General features: G+C 35.1%; 1 protein-coding gene across 6 annotated transcripts in view; it reads left to right on the top strand.

Moving 5' to 3' along the window:
- The window catches only part of pnt (ETS transcription factor pointed), a 132,632-nt gene that overhangs the window by 69,989 nt on the left and 45,956 nt on the right, over positions 1-16,687 (top strand). Inside the window, exon 1 of one of the 6 annotated variants that reach the window (XM_090112120.1) lies at positions 13,388-13,641. The exons of 2 other annotated variants lie outside the window; for them this stretch is intronic. The gene's annotated coding sequence lies outside the window, so the exon portion shown is untranslated. Of the gene's footprint in view, positions 1-13,387; positions 13,642-16,687 lie in introns of those variants that run through there. 3 more of the 6 variants (XM_090112119.1, XM_090112122.1, XM_090112121.1) reach the window with 3 other exon arrangements.

Consider the following 16,687-nt stretch of genomic DNA (forward strand, 5'->3'; position numbering starts at 1 on the left):
TTTATAGCATCACTTTATAAAAAGATTATTTATCTAAATAATTTTCGTTGTTGAAATAGTTTATGCACAACATATACATGTACAATTTATATAGTAAGTACATACATATATTCAATGTTGTATTCAATTAAATGTCCGATAATATTAAATCAGTTTCTATTAAAATTATTTAGTAATCATAAACATCATACAGCAAATGAAGTCTATTGTAAATTATGTATTTGCAAATGTTAATATCGGATGTAATGTCCACATAGCTGGATGTCGATGTAGCAAGCGGATATTCAATATTGAACGGTATTGAATATTCGATCTTACAACTCAAGGCACAAGTAGGTAAAATATATTATTTTGTTTAACAAAAAACATTAGATTTTTTCGTGTTCGTTTGACGATTAGGAAAATAAACTTTATATTAATTTAATGAAATATAAATTTACGCAAAATATAAAAACAAATGGTGTAAATTATAATTTGAAATAAGTGCGCTGTGTGTGAAACAAAAGGTTTTATTAGGTACTATTGAAGCCATTTTTCAAGACTATAGCTTTAGCATTCTTCCATTTTTTGAATGCCATGTCTCGTATAAGTTCATTATTACTTCTTTAACATTAATATCATTCATATAATATAGTATGCTACTTGTATAGTGGTACTTATACCATTTTCTAGATGTTGAATTGCAAAGCAACCTGTATAGCATGTAACCATATTCTAATATGTATACCTATGTTTCGTCTTAATGAATGAAACCGCATCAATACCGTAATTCAAAGCAAGTTTCTCTAAAGGAAACACGTGATAGCCGATATTAGTACATCCAAGCGATAGATGGAAACGTGACACTGGCTATTTATCCAGCGCCGTCGCCGTTAGCCAAGCGCGTCATCGCCGGCCGCCGCTCCAACTGTTAGCGAGGGCCGGGGATAGTGGACACTCATTCACTCCATTACTAGATCTTCGCACCTCACCGACCACTAAGTGTATCCCATTCACGAGAATCGAGTAAATCAACCGAGAACATTCCCGCCGTATTAGGGCAGAACCGGAGGAGTTTCCTCAAACGGAAAACGGCTATCCGCTTTGGTCCGAGCAACCACTTTCGTCTGCTAGCTTTATAAGTTACATCTTTTTTCATTGTCTATTTCTATACTGCAGCATGCAGTGAAATAAGTTTCAAAAAGTTTACGCGAATGGAAAATACGCTCTTGTGCTCGGTGATAAGGTGACTATTTGGCTGGGCTTCGCGTGGAGTTGGCGCGTGTGTTTAAGTGTTTGATTTTATGAATGAAGTTCTGCGTCGTGAGCGGAAGCGAAGCCGGGCGCGGTGCGGCTTTCCCGCGCGGGCAGTTTCATTAATAATTAAAACTCAGCTACTAGCGGAATGACCGGACGCGAAGATAATTTCTAGCCGGTCTCGGTGCGCAGCCGCAGCGCCCTGCCGGTGCCGCGGCAAAAACTCCGTTTTATTACTTTCCTAGAACAAGTTCAGAATTATAATCGACCTACTTTCAAATACTGGGAGCTTTCATTCATGGATGTAAATGAAGGAAATGGCAAACAGAAATGAATGAATTTATTAATAGACTTCCTCAATTAGAACGGCACTGTCTTCATTGTAGTAATAAATATCGAGTATTAAAAATCACTAAATCATTTTATGGAAATACTGTTAGTTAGTTAGTAAATAAATATTTAATTAAGAACAAAAATATCATGAGTTTTATTTATAACACATATATACGTATTTATTTCAATGAGGTACATGCTTCCTTATCCTACTTTTAAAAAACGCTCATGGAAATCATAAAGGACTTATCATACAAACCTAATTAAAATCATGATATCACAAATTATCTAGATTTTTGTAGAAACTTCGTCATCTTTAATATTGCAATTAGTTTTAAAAATATCTAGCTTTTATGTGTTAACGCAAACCTCAGATGGTGCCATCATAATTCATAACGGTCACAAAATATCAAATTATATTCGACTACCTCATTACGCAATCTCTATTGGAATAGTACTGGAGAAAGGGACAGCAACACAGTATGTCGTGTGGATGACAGGGATAGGTAATGGTTTGAACGAAAGAGTGGAATATGACAAAGCAGTAAAATGAATGAGATAGACACCGCGGCTAGATACGCGCGTCCGGCAGGCCACTTCCTGTCTCTAGGGTTGTCCTGCTACATCGATAATATCGACTGAGGATATATTGTAATCTATGAAATGTATCGACTATCGAGTCGATGTTATTGTTATTCTATAAATATGTAAACCTTCTCTATTATTTCTTGTGCATTTCCGTTGTAATGTTAACATTACACGTTTCTTAGGACCACTCTAAATTAGTCTTAAAATATATTAGATTGTTAATACATTAATTTTATGTATAGATCAGATAAAGCGTCAATGAAACAGTTTCATTTCCTTTCAGACATGTTTCTAAAGCCGTTATTTATATTCAATTTACAATTACTTTTATCTTTTCCCAGCATTTGTCTTATTTAACGGATGTGTTTACAAATTCTAATTTATTAATATCCTTTAATGTTTATATTTGTACATTTTATCCGGCACTGAGAAAATAACTTGACAAACTCATATTTTAAGTATCTTCTCGCGAGATCAATAGGTAAGATGATACTACATATTAATTCTGTGTAGACTTTCACTATGGAACACAGATAAATTTGTCACATAAGTATACAGTCTTCCAGAATAAGGTATTACCTACTTACTACCACATATTTGGGAAATAATAAACAACACGACACAGTTTTTTACCACCTCGAAAAAAATGTAAATTTCCATGTTAATATGCCTCACTAAGCTAATAAGAGCACACTGTTTGTTTTAAAGAATACGTGTATAATTGAATTTAGCCGCTAGTGGGCTAGTTGGAGCATCCTGCGCCCACGCTCTCTTAATTGTGCTACTCTTTTTGGTTAGATGTCGCCTTAACTCGATTAGGGCAATCAGAGTCGCCCTTTGACCCCTGACGCCCCGACGTCTGATCGCACGAGACTAATTATTGCTACAGTAACAATTATTGTTTCCGTTTTTATAAAAATAGATCTTTTGTTGTCTAGTTAGGTACGTAAGATATTATATTGTTGTTTCTTAAGTATAAAATACAACTGCAAGGTAATGTTGACCTTGTAGCTTAATTGATTGTAGGAGATTCAAATTCAAATATATTTATTTGCTCGTATATGGTCATTCAAGGGGTGAGTTCATATTGCGATTTTGGAAAGTTTCAGTTACACTTTTTTTTACTTTGAAATATTGTTTACTATGTAGGTATGGTACCAAATTATATCCAATCAAGTAAACATTATAGGTACTCATAATTAATTATACCTTTAATCGAAAATGTCAATGATAGGTAACGCAATATCCGAAGTACCAAAATAGAGCCACGTCTAGCTAATATAATGTTTGTTCACATTTCTACTCAATTAAATGGCTCGTTTCATTCAAGCTTAATTATTACTATTGCATTGTTAATCCGGTTTCAACGTTCTAGGCTTGTCTATAGAGTCCACTTTTGTTTAATCTACAATCTTGATATGCGACATTGTTGCGTTGAGAGCCTCATTTATGAATGAACTCACAGATCGAGCGACTTCCGGCTAACTGTTGAGATAGTACGACACTCTTCCTGGTTCCTGTCGTATATTGTATAATTATCGACCGATATAAACAAGCCCTTAATCTGATAAAAGCTTAAGAAATTTGTTTTCTAAAGACAGTAGAATAAAGTATAAAATTCATGTAAATCGCATTTCACTACTGTATCGAGATAGCTCTACCGAGGTATAAACTATAAATCCTAAGCCCAACGAGTGACGTTTGTCGATAGAAAATAAACTTTATCGGCTTATAATAAAGTAAATTTTAATAAGAGTTTATCTGAGGCAGTGATCTCGCGTCCTGTAGAGCGTGTTTTTTTAGCCTCCTTCCCGTCGTTTCACCGTTACGCAATATATCGTAAATAATTAGCGGAAGGCGATATTCCTGTGTCTTATGGAGATGTTGACTATCTGGTTTTTTAGCCGGACATTTCCTGCTCTAACGGTACCCGGTTACAATGTTGGTACTCGGCTGCTTTATACGCTAGCTAGACTTGCCTATTGCAATATTGTAATTATTATTCTTCCTATAGAACGACATACTTCAATTTCAAACTTGCAATATAATGTAGACTCTTGAAAATTTTGGTCTAAATTATATTAAAGCAACATTAATTGATGAAAATGGTAAGATACGCATTAACAAACATTAAGCGGCAACAAGAGATAAATCCATTTTTTGTTATAAAGTATTTGTCGGTTCAAGCTTATGATAATGCGTATGGGACAACAAAAACTGTATTATTAAAGTTTGGAGACCTTAAATGGGTTCCAATAGATGGGCATGTTCGACATTACTTGTGGGTATTACCAATCCACTGCGTTTGCGCACGTACTGTCTTTTTGCTGAGCCGAATGCTCGTATAACTTTTACCAAATTGCGCAATTTAGCTCCCAATGCCGACACCGACTTGTTTTAAATGCTTTTTTACCCACACTCGTCATTATTGATTAAAATAAATGGACTTATCGCAGGTTATAAAAGATAATCAATTTAAATGCCTCGTTTTATGTACAAAATTACAGCTACGTTAAGATATCGCGACGTCACTTTTATCAGACGGCATCGAACTAAGGTTAAATAAGAAATATAGATATTAAATAAAATTTTCTCACGATATCTATAAATAAGGCCAGTACTAATTTATTCATTAGATAGCCAAACCGCAAGCCTATTAATCAAGAACAAACTTTTTATACTATCTTTGTTGAGCACGATGAAAACTGGCAGATACGATAAAGCCAGAATAAATTGAGCTTCGTAATCGTGTAATTTAAAGATAGTTTAAGTACCTTTTGGGTTGCAAGATATAATGGTCATATGACTTGTTCTCACGACGGCGCCCGCGACTAGACGCTGGACAAAATTATGACTGTTACAACACATCGGACCGGTCCACGGCTGATCTCACCTCAACTACGAGTGAGAACAAAATTTAAATTTAATGCGTAATAGCTTCTGTATCTTTATGCGGTCCTGGTACTTTAATAAAAAAAATATAAAAAAAATATTTATATTTTTAATTGAATTTGTTGAATTTTACATTTATTTTTTAATTGCTACTATATACATGTAATAGGTAGACAAAAAAATTATTACAAAACCATTTAAAGCTTATTAATTTTATCACTACAGTTTCACAATTCATTGAACAAAACAGTCGCAAAACCGTGTTCTGTGAAATTACAACAGGCCGTATAGTGGAGCGCCGTAAGGTTTATACCTCGGAATCCAGGGCCAGTCAATGAATCTTAATATAAACCTTGAAAATATGTTTTTAATAGTATATAGAAAAATGTTAAAAAAAAATTTTTTCGCGCTCTCAATTTTTTTTAAATTATTATAAACAATTATTAATTTTTTGGAGTTTTCAATGATTTATATTAGTCAAAAGTCATATTTTAAAAATAACAACTATTACAAACTTGAAAACTTGATCTTGGATCTTTAGGGACTGCAGATATACCGATGAAGGTCGGGTTGGAGAATAGAGGGGATAACAGCAGCTGTTCGGTATTGTTCATGGCGGGCCCTCACAGGATAGTACGTAGCTGTTGTTTTCGTTCCGAAAAATATTTATTTCAGATTTTTGTTTATTAAAAATTAATGTTTATATTATTGTGCAGTGAGTGTGATAAAAGTTAATTACTGAACATTACTGAGTTTTAAAAACTTTGAAAATAGTGGCATAAATTGTAAGTATGTTTTTGTATTTCATTTATATTACATGCTTTTGAAAACAGTTATAAATATTTTGTATTAAATCGATGTTAATAGTTAGAATATAATAGTAGAATTTAATAATATAAATCATTAATTATGTAAAAGTTAGTTATTAATATTACTAATATTTGTTGTTGCAGCCACGTGTCGCAATGGGTGAACCATCCAGTATTGATGTACTTACAAGCAATGATTGCCTCATTTGTGATAAAATCGGATCTAGTTCTGAATTAAGCTCTGAACTAGGAGATATTATAAAAGTCACTAGAGGCATATCATCATTAAAAGCTGCATCTGCGGAAAGAGGGGATGGACTTTCTCAGTATATAAATACTCGCGACTTTGTCTACGTGCATTCGGTATGCAGACAAAAATATATTAATAAAGGATGCATTAATTCTTAATTAAAAAAAAGAACACCACATCTGCATGCTCTCCACCTAAAAAAAAGCTTCGAACAGCTACTTCAATTGATTTTGATTGGAAAACTAAGTAGGTGCTTCTTTTGTGAAAAAGAAGCACCAAGCTCATGCAAAACAGGATGTGGAGCATCTTGTGGGTGCAGTAAAAGTGGATTAAACTGCACTGCAGCTTGCTTAGAATGCAATGGTGACAGCTGCACTAATCCTTCACCTACAATATATATCAACGAGATCGACGACGACGACAATAATGTACAATGATGTAACAATGTGTATAGTTAATGATAAATTTTTTTTGTAACTTATTTTTTACGATAATCTAATAAATTAACATTGAAGTTACTCTGCACATATAATTTATTACAAATAAAATTAAATTTTTCACTATAAACACTTTTTCCCCCTTCCGCCTCTCATTTTTCAGTAAATTGTTGTTAAAAATTGTTGTAAATCGAGATCGGTCAATTTTTTTTTTTTAACTTTTTTATTTGAGGTTTTAATAATGCAGTCTCATACTTGATATACAGATTCATTGACTGGCCCTGGGTTCCGAGGTTTGACCATTTTTATGCCTTACGGCACTCTACTAGTACCAAAGCAAAAAAAAACTAGTTTTATTTTAATATTGCACCTTCCCCATAGTTACGAGTTACGACGAAAGTCACATCTTATTGTGTGGGTTCGTTGAGTGATTGAGTCATCATTTCATTCTACGTCTCGGATATTGGTAAAGCAAACATGGTGAGCACACATAGGTGACAAAACACTGCTGTGTTACTCGACCACATGAATCAGTGCACACCATACAACGTAATTACAAGTTTGTAAAGCTATGCGTCGTTTTATTATTGTTTCGATAATTTATACAGTGCTTATGAACTCAAGACCTCAACATGTACATAGGAGACAAAAGTATTTTAATTCATGTAATATTGACACCTTATATTACGCTTGTTATACACCTCTCATTATTTATGAATGTGTTACCCTTTTAACTTCGACAGTATCTTTAAACGCAATGTCTAAGTGAAAACATGTACATATAAAACGATACAGCATTCATAAATTGCTTGATGAATGAAATTATGTTCAACTAGTTCTAGTAATTTCTCCTTAAATGTACGAATGAAAGCAGATATACAAGATTCATTCATAAGTTAATCCCCACCTGTCCGCAAGAGCGGTCGTTCAACGTAATATCATTCAAGTTAAAACGAAACGCATTGATATTTAAACGAAATGTTATATTTATTTTACACTCAGTGGTGTGCCTAATTAATTATTTATTAAGTTCGAAAAACAAGGCTACCGACGCTTTGTAATTGATCTATTTAACATTTAAGTAGAGTTGTTATGAAAGTCATTGATAAACCAATTTTTTTTTATCAAGGGTATATAAATGAATAACGTTATATTTTACAGCCTTACACTACAGTACTTTTAACACACATTTTTATGATTTTTTTCACAGATAATGTAGTCTAGATTCAATGCAAGTTGAAATTGTATGTAGGTACTTATTCAAAAATTAAGAAAGATCTACTAAATAATTAGTCTATACTCTATACCTTATTTTTATTTTATCGTAGTTTTAGTCTATACTTTTATTATTTTGAACTCGCTTGAGTCAATAGATAGCAAATAGTTAACTCATCAGTGAACTTAAATCCTGGAAATATTGTAGAAGAATAACACGGTCTCGTCTCATTTTAAATAGCTTTTGTAACAGTATACAAATAAAGGTGTTTCGAGTTCCGTTGACTAAGGTCATGTTGACATTATCGAAAGCGGCCCAAACAAAGAGCAATCGGACTTTAGTCCTACGTGTCCACAACTTGTATATTTTGAAATGTAAATGCGAAATTTCCATGAAGATGTGTAAATGGAATAAATAATCGTTTTATAATGTATCATTCTTTAAAATCTTTGAAGGATACACAAATATAGGTACATCACGTAAGATATTAAACGAATATTGAACTTATTTTCAACAGGAATCTCTGAATAAAAACCACTTAAAACCATAATTCTTATTCATATAACATTTTAATATGAATGATCGTAATCCATGCATTTAAGCAACAAACCACTACTCGTTTCGTTTTTAATTATGTAAAAGTTTATTGATTGCCGGCTATCATTATTGTCCTCAAGAAATAAAATATAACCGTAATCAAATTTACAAATATTCTCACGCTACTGGCCTACCTCGAAACGCGTCCACGACCGAATCGCAAAACATGATATTCGCTTCGAATAATTTCACGGACCTGTTTGATCACATACTCCGCAGTCTAATTTACATTGACCTCTCATCGCATTGATCGAGGTGAACTTTTCCACGACTCTCAGGATGTGAAAGGATCTCGTTCGGGTGGTGGCGCGGTTTTGGCGCAATCGGAGGAGGCGTCTTTTCGTCGTCGCGATGATCGCGATACGCCAAGTCGCTGGCTCGCTGGTGTAGCCGCGACATCGCAGAGGCTTCCGTTCCCGCGAGCGACGCCGTGGGAACTTTATTTTCGTATTTAAATACGACCCTCATTAAACTGGTTTGGCTTAAAATTCGCTGCCTTCTTTCGACGCCTTTTACTCAACTTTTTATAGTTCCGTTCGACATTTTACTGTTCGTGATTCAAGTCTAGACTGCGGCGAGAATAATGATGGTGTGCGGATTGTATTGCTCAGAATAGGATCGCGGTTCTTTTCATTTTGAGGACTCGCATTCGCTAACGATGAACAATTGACATATCTTTCACCGGGTACCGACTAATAAAAGGGTTTTACTAATGTAATTCGACGAATACTGCCCAAATTTATTCAATTTTAAAATGCCTTGCATGTAATTTACAAACCAACCAAATAAAATTTCCTATGTATTTGAACTGAGAGTATTTTAAGTCACGTACTTTATAACATCTTTGCAAAATTTCAGAAGCATAGTGAAGTAGTGATTTTCTTTCATGCACGACCTATAAATATTAAAGTGGATTATATCCATTTTTAAATCCCATATGCTACGTTTCTTTGGTAAACGTTGGTTCCCACACGTAACTAATTTTAAGAATTAATGAACCATAATAGTATTCAATGAATACAGAGTAATAATTTACTTCGAAACAAGAGTATAACCTTTAAATCAATCCACGCTGAGTTGATGAGGAAAATAAACTTATTTAAGAATTAAATTTCTGAATAAATTACTGCTCTTTTATTGCATGTATAACATATATACAAATCTCATTCTTAAAAAGAATACAAATAACACAAATATTTTTATACATTTCTCGTCAAAACGTTTATACGCACATAACAAGTTAAAACTGATCGAATTGGTTCAATTTATAACATACTTAAAGTTTTGCATAATCATTGTCGAAAGATGAAATCATTATCATATTTAATTATCTCGACAAAATATAAAGAGTAAGTCATGCCTTAAAATGGTCTATACTTCCCCACGGTATCGCCTTACACCGGATGCTAGGTAACCCTGCATCACTCCGTAAAACCTTCCACTACACTTATTGTAAATATAAACCTTATGCTGCACAAAACAAATCATATTTTAAAAAACCGGCCAAGTGCGAGTCGGGCTCGCGCACAAAGGGTTCCGTAGCAGCAAATATAATAAATTACAGTTAAATCAACCTATCTCAAAAACTATAAGAGATACTTTGATCAAACCAAAAATCGTTGAAAGAGTTAATTAGCATGCATCACCTCTATTTTTTTTAGAATTTTATACCCCGTAGTTATAAAAATAGAGGGGGGGGGACATACTTTTTACGACTTTGAGAGCTGATATCTCAAAAACCGTTCACTTTAAGAAAAATGTTTTTTAGAAAACTTTATATCATTTTAAAAGACCTTTCCATTGATACCCCACACGGGTATGTACATCGAAAAAAAAAATTTCATCCCTCAGTTACATGTATGGGGGGCCCCACCCCCAATTCTTTTTTTTACTATTTAGTGTCATATTTTTGTAGCGGTTCATACAACACATATTCCCATCAAATTTCATCACTGTAGTACTTATAGTTTCCGAGTAAATCGGCTGTGACAGACGGACAGACGGACAGACGGACAGACGGACATGACGAAACTATAAGGGTTCCGTTTTTGCCATTTTGGCTACGGAACCCTAAAAAATCATATCTGATGTTGTATTTAATTTTGTAACTATTTTTGAAACTTTATCAAATTTCATCTCTATTCGTTACAATGTAGAGTTCATTTTCAAGCCTAAAGCAAATAAGATAGAATACCGGAAGGACTCATTGTATAGGCCCTTGCTACCTGGTGATAATTTTCTTTGTGGACTGTATACATGAACAATTAAGGATATAAGAAACAGCATTTAAAAGCATTCCAGGGATAACACGACGCATGCCATCAATATGCAATGAATAATGAATATATTCATCATATTATTATTTTCTTCTAATGTACTTTATGTCTTATCCATAGAAATCTAAATAACAAGACACTAGAAGTCGTAAGCGTGCGTGACCTTGTCGCCACTCAGGTGATTTGCACATCACCAGTGCATTCGTCACTGTTCAGTTGCTCTGGAGACGTATGAGTGTATACATGGTGTGTTTCAGCAATTCCCATTGCGGATATTCTTCCACAAGTTGTAATTATACTTATAAAGGAATAATATTTCATCGGAAAATTATTTTTTTTTAGAAATAATGCCGTTTTTCCTTAAAATTATAGAATATTTACAAGTATTACGAGTGTCACCATAGTAATCGAAATAACAATGAATGACACAGTCGACCATTCTTATTATCACGTTTGTTCGTATTGGACCAAAAAGTCTCATATACTTAGGGATGTTATTCTAAAATAAACCGTAAATTCGTGCGTTAGGATACATATTCAAAAGCTTAATTTAATAGATAAGTTAGTTTTCACTAAAATCAAGCTGTCCAATAAAAGGCATAGTTTACTTGTGTGTACTGTTTAGCTTTCGGTTTGAATGTGTTGATTTTGGCGACAGCGGTTTTCATACGAATTAATACATTACAGCACTTCTATGTGTCTTGTTATTTAGATTTCTATGGTCTTATCTATATCGTTTTATAAAATACTTTCATAACTACAAATACATGTATAACAAAACTTTAGAAAAAAAATGTATTTATAAATACACATCTTATAAAATTCTTATGCTTAAATACTTTGAAAGGTTAAACTCACTAATTTGCATTAAATATCAAATTATGTATTAAAATTTAAAACATCATTCCCAGCGCAAATATAGATAGGTAATGCTGTAACCTGTTCTCTACAGAATGTGAGATACATACAAAGCGTGAAAGACGTTATTTAAAATGATATAAATAAAACTCTGAATTAGCGTTCACTCAGTTCATATTTATATTCGCCATTTTTCATAAGTAACGAGCGGCGCATTCGTAAATGCAGGCCATTAATAAATTACAGAAACACACATGCACAATCAGTTAGGATCTTCACGGCAATATTATGTAAGTGTGCGTATAGACTTCCTTTGCGTGGCTGTGTGAGGGTGAAGGGAGGTTGTAGGGGTGAGGTGGGGGGTCGAGCGGGGGAGGAGGTACTTCCCGCGTAGCACCTGGCGCGCAGAGGTTACATGCTTCGACGGGATCCCTTTGATTTGTGGTAAGACGTGATGTTAATGTTCAGATTCACTCTTTGTTCATTGTCTTGCTTTGACCCAATCGCGGTTCAAGCATCGACGATGACAATACGGGCCACATCCTCTGTTTGTCTTAGTGAAAGTCAATTGTTTCGTTATTCCCTGATTATTTAACCAAAAGTTTGGGCAAGACGGTTGAGCAACGTTACGATATGAGACTTTAAAAATGAAAACCTTACCTTTTAAAAATGTAGAGTCAAAAAAATTAACAGATCTAGTAATGCTTGGTCTCCAGTTATAGTCACAAAAAATATGCAAAATTTGAACTACATTTTATTTTATCTTTTTATTGGTTTCATAAGTGTGTTGATTTAACTTAACATTGTTCATTTTTATTATAACAACTGAATAAGCTAAATTTGTTTCTAAACATATTATGTATGATGATCTAACGATTATGTACGTATGATCTACAGTTCCTCATATAAAAAGGGCATAACCATTGGGTTTATTCCATTTTCTAATAGTTCATACTTCATAGTCCAATGTTGATTCAAGAAAGCACAGATTAAATATGATTTACTACAAAGGTGTCCACGTGCTGTCTCAAACATTGACACGGTTTGATGGCGGCGCGCCCTGAGATAACGTTACCGCGAACAATGATGTACCCTTCAGTCCGGACCGCACCTCAAACCCACGTTTATTGGTTCGACTATTCTATTACTTTAATTCTTATTAAGTACATATTGTGTGGTTACGTAATCGTTGCATGAACCATACTTGTTATTTTATCTTTGAACCTACATAATGACAACGTACTGCTGCTATTAAATTGAATGAAACAAAAAATTAAATGATGACTGTTACAGATTTGTAGATAACATATGGCATTAATTTTACATAGGAGATTTAGTATCATTAAATTTTAACTTTATCATTAGCTCTACATAATCGTGTGCTAAAGCCATAGCAAATCCATGAATGAACGATGGATGGTTATCTTTTGTGATGATACAAAAACTAAGCCATAGATAGTCCCAGCGGGACCACGGAGCAATATTTACTACGCCTCTCGTCCCTTTCACTTCCTCTACGGCGACAACCTGCGAGCGAGCGAGACCACAGCACTGTGTACGCGCGCCAGACAAGGATAGCGCATTCATTCATAACCAAGTCCGCCATCCGGTCTACGTTTTGATCAATCACTTCATCTCCTTCTAACGCACAGTTTCCTCTCGAGTGCGAGCAGGTGGCACCGGATGCAGTACGCTAAGCTTTTTATCGGAAGCTCTCTCTCCCGAACTTGAATTTTATCATCTGAGTCAGTCGCGAAACTGTGCATCGCCGCGCTCTATCCAGTGCAAGTGTTTAATGTGTTTTGGTTTAATAAGTGGACAATCACAATTGGTGATTTTCGTAAGCTCCACTGGGAGTGAGCCGAGCGAGCTTCGCCCCTCCGCCGGCGCCCATTGAGCGCGTAGTCGCGCACCGGCCGCAGTCACGCACGCGCGCGCCCTCACAGCCTACCTCTGAAACTCTGGATACGCGACATCCGATATTGAAATGACCGGTTCCGAAAATCTCTCGCGATCCTCCCGCGTTCAGATAGTGTTATCCTTGGTGTGATTTCACTAATTGGTGCTTTTGAGTGAGTGACGCTGAGAATGTACGAGAAGTCGCAATGGACATTATAATGGCCCAAATTACATTAAATGGGTAATTGCAGTACGTCATTGGATAATGGATTCGGTTCATATACCCACTGCATCATATCAGTCCTAATATGCGTGGGTCGCCGCTGAATTTTGCACTTGACTCCTGAGTCCTGTCTCTCTTTGTTTTATGCCGTTCATTTAAATATATTTAAATTCAGTACGTTTTGTGTGTATGCGATGAATACGAAGCTCCAGTTCGATTTATTTGATTGAAACATTAAATAACACTAAATAGTGCTCGATTATGCTACGAATATTTACATTATGCACGAAATAACTAGCCCATAAATTTAACTGGTATCGCTCTCGTTGGCCTTGAACCTTTGCTCATAATTTTACATAAAATTATTACTATTCATTTTTGTCGCTCGCTCACTAAGTACAGTATTCCCTAATTCCCAATACGTAGAATACGTTCTGTATATTCCTTAAGACGATTCAGGTACTAGGCAGGTACGCGTTATCAGTTTGGCTCAACGCTTACCAACGACCGTGGGAATGAAAAAAGCGTGTTAAACAATAGCAAGCAGATAAGAGCATCGTCAGAACCCATTTAGGGTACCACATGTAATTGCGTTTTGTGTTTTCACTAAGTTCGTTTCATAGCAACATACGTCACTTTAATGTTATTGCGTAATGTTTTCGATTACTTTTATTTATAAACTACTTTACTATTATTTGTATTCAAAAAAAATGATACTCCTTCGATACATTGCTCTACAATCGCAACGGATACAGGTGATGCTTCTTTATTCAGTCACGTTTTTGCAAATCTTAAGACTTTTTATTTTATCTTTGATGTAAAACATCCGAATGTTAAACATTATTAAAATACAACATCCGTTTTCTATCTAATCAAATGATCGGCAATATTGCAGTATGAGAATGAATGAGGCAGCTAAAACTCTACACAGATCTTATAACAAAAATAATCACACATTTTATTTTCTGCGAGCGGAAATCGACGGAAATCAAACAACCCACTAGCGATCACAAATCAATAGTTTGTTTTAAAATAGGTTTACTGAACGCTAATTTGTAGCTAAAAGTAAATATTTTCATGTTTTCCCGACTTACTTCTATCGTCAGCGAACCGCTCACACGGCTGGTACAATATTACAAAGTTACAATCTAAAAGTATCCATAACTCCGTTAGTGGGGTAGACACTAGACTCATTATCGCTCGCTCGTGCGCTCCGTGCAAGACTGATTCATCGACTGCGAATAATAAGTTGTCGTCGCCCGCGCCTGCGCAGGCTAATACTAATAACATTGTATCAGAGATGACCAGTGATAAACGTGAACGAAATGAACTTTATGTAAACAATGAATGGCAGGTTGTGCGCAAAAAATCTTCTAAAAGGTACAAATTTTTAGGTATGAAAGGCTGTGCCTCGTCTTTACAAGGGGATAAATTTAAAGCCGCAGACGTTAAGGTGCCACTGTTTATATCAAACGTAAGTACTGAGACTAGTGAGAGTGATATAGTGAATTATATAAAAGAAAAAACGTGCGAAAGTGTAACGCTTAAAAAGATTAATATGAAAATTAAAAGGCAATATAATGCGTATAAATTGTACGTGCCGAAAAATAAATTAAATTTATTTTTGAATGACACTTTTTGGCCTAACGGAATAACTTTCAGGCGCTTTGTACAATATTTAAATAAAGCGAAAGGTCAAGTTCCTACTGAAATTAAATAATAATTATTAATATGGATTCAGAAAATAATATTGATTGTAAATTTACTACTTTTAATTGTAAATCGATTAAAAGGTCTATTGATAGTGTTCGTATGATTTGTAGTGATTCAGATTTGGTAGCCTTACAAGAGACATGGTTACTACCTCATGATATACCGTTTATTGGAACTGTCTCTAACAACTTTGAATATACTGGCAAATCAGCAGTTGATACATCATCCGGCTTACTGACTGGTAGACCTTATGGGGGAGTAGCCATTCTCTGGAGAGTTGGCATATTTGACTCGGTAACAGTAATACAGTGTAGTAGTTCGCGGTTGGTTGCTATAAAAGCCACAATAAGGGGCCGCGCTATAATTGTTTTTTCTGTTTATATGCCAACGGACTCGATACTTAATCTTAATGAGTTTACAGAAGTCCTAAGTGAGATAAATGCAGTTGTAGTGAGTAGCGATGTTGAATGTGTTTTTATTCTAGGAGATTTTAACGCCCACCCCCAGGAACTCTTTTATAAAGAGCTGCTTAATTTCTGCACGGATCAGTCCTTAGTATGTGCTGATGTGATTAAATTAGGGGAGTCTGCGAGTAACTACACATTCATCAGCGAGGCTCACGGATGTAGGCGATGGTTGGATCATTGCGTTGTATCTCAGTCTGCCTGGCATACAATTGTTAACGTAGGAATAGACGAGGGAGTGTATATGTCAGACCATTTGCCTTTATTTATTAAATGTGACTTAGGTGCTGTGAGGTCACGGCACATGGCCCGCGACTTGCATCGGAGTTCGGTTATTTGGGGTGAAAGAAATGATTCTCAAATTGATAGTTATCGCGAGATATGTGACGATCGTTTAAAAGAAATTGATCTCCCCCAGGAGCTGTTCAGTTGCAGTGGCGGGTCGTGTTCCTTGGCTGAGCATAGAATTGTTTTAGATCGACTTTATAGTAAAATTGTACAGAGTCTATCTGAAGCGGCGGTATTGTCTTGCGAGGCGAGGCACCCTAAAAAAGATAGACGAAATAGATTATGTGGGTGGAATAGGTATGTGAGAGAAGCTCACCGGGAGGCGAAACTTAGTTTCAAGTTGTGGGTATCTCATCAGCGTCCGAATTCTGGCCCTGTTTATAATCAAATGTCTATGGCTCGAAAAATATTTAAAAGTCGACTTAAATGGTGTCAAAATAACCAAGACCAGATTAAAATGGACATACTAGCTGAACAGCAGGCTTCAAAAAATTTTGTTCAATTTTGGAAATCCACTTCTAAACTTGATATTAAGCCAAGTTTGCCGGTGAGTGTGGAGGGGCGTAATAAACCTGAAGATATAGCTAATATGTTTAGAGAACATTTTA

This window comes from Colias eurytheme, chromosome 18 (genome assembly GCF_061535395.1).
Source record: "Colias eurytheme isolate Ceu_HAF_F1 chromosome 18, ilColEury1 Martin Lab GWU primary, whole genome shotgun sequence".
NCBI classification, from domain to species: domain Eukaryota; kingdom Metazoa; phylum Arthropoda; class Insecta; order Lepidoptera; family Pieridae; genus Colias; species Colias eurytheme.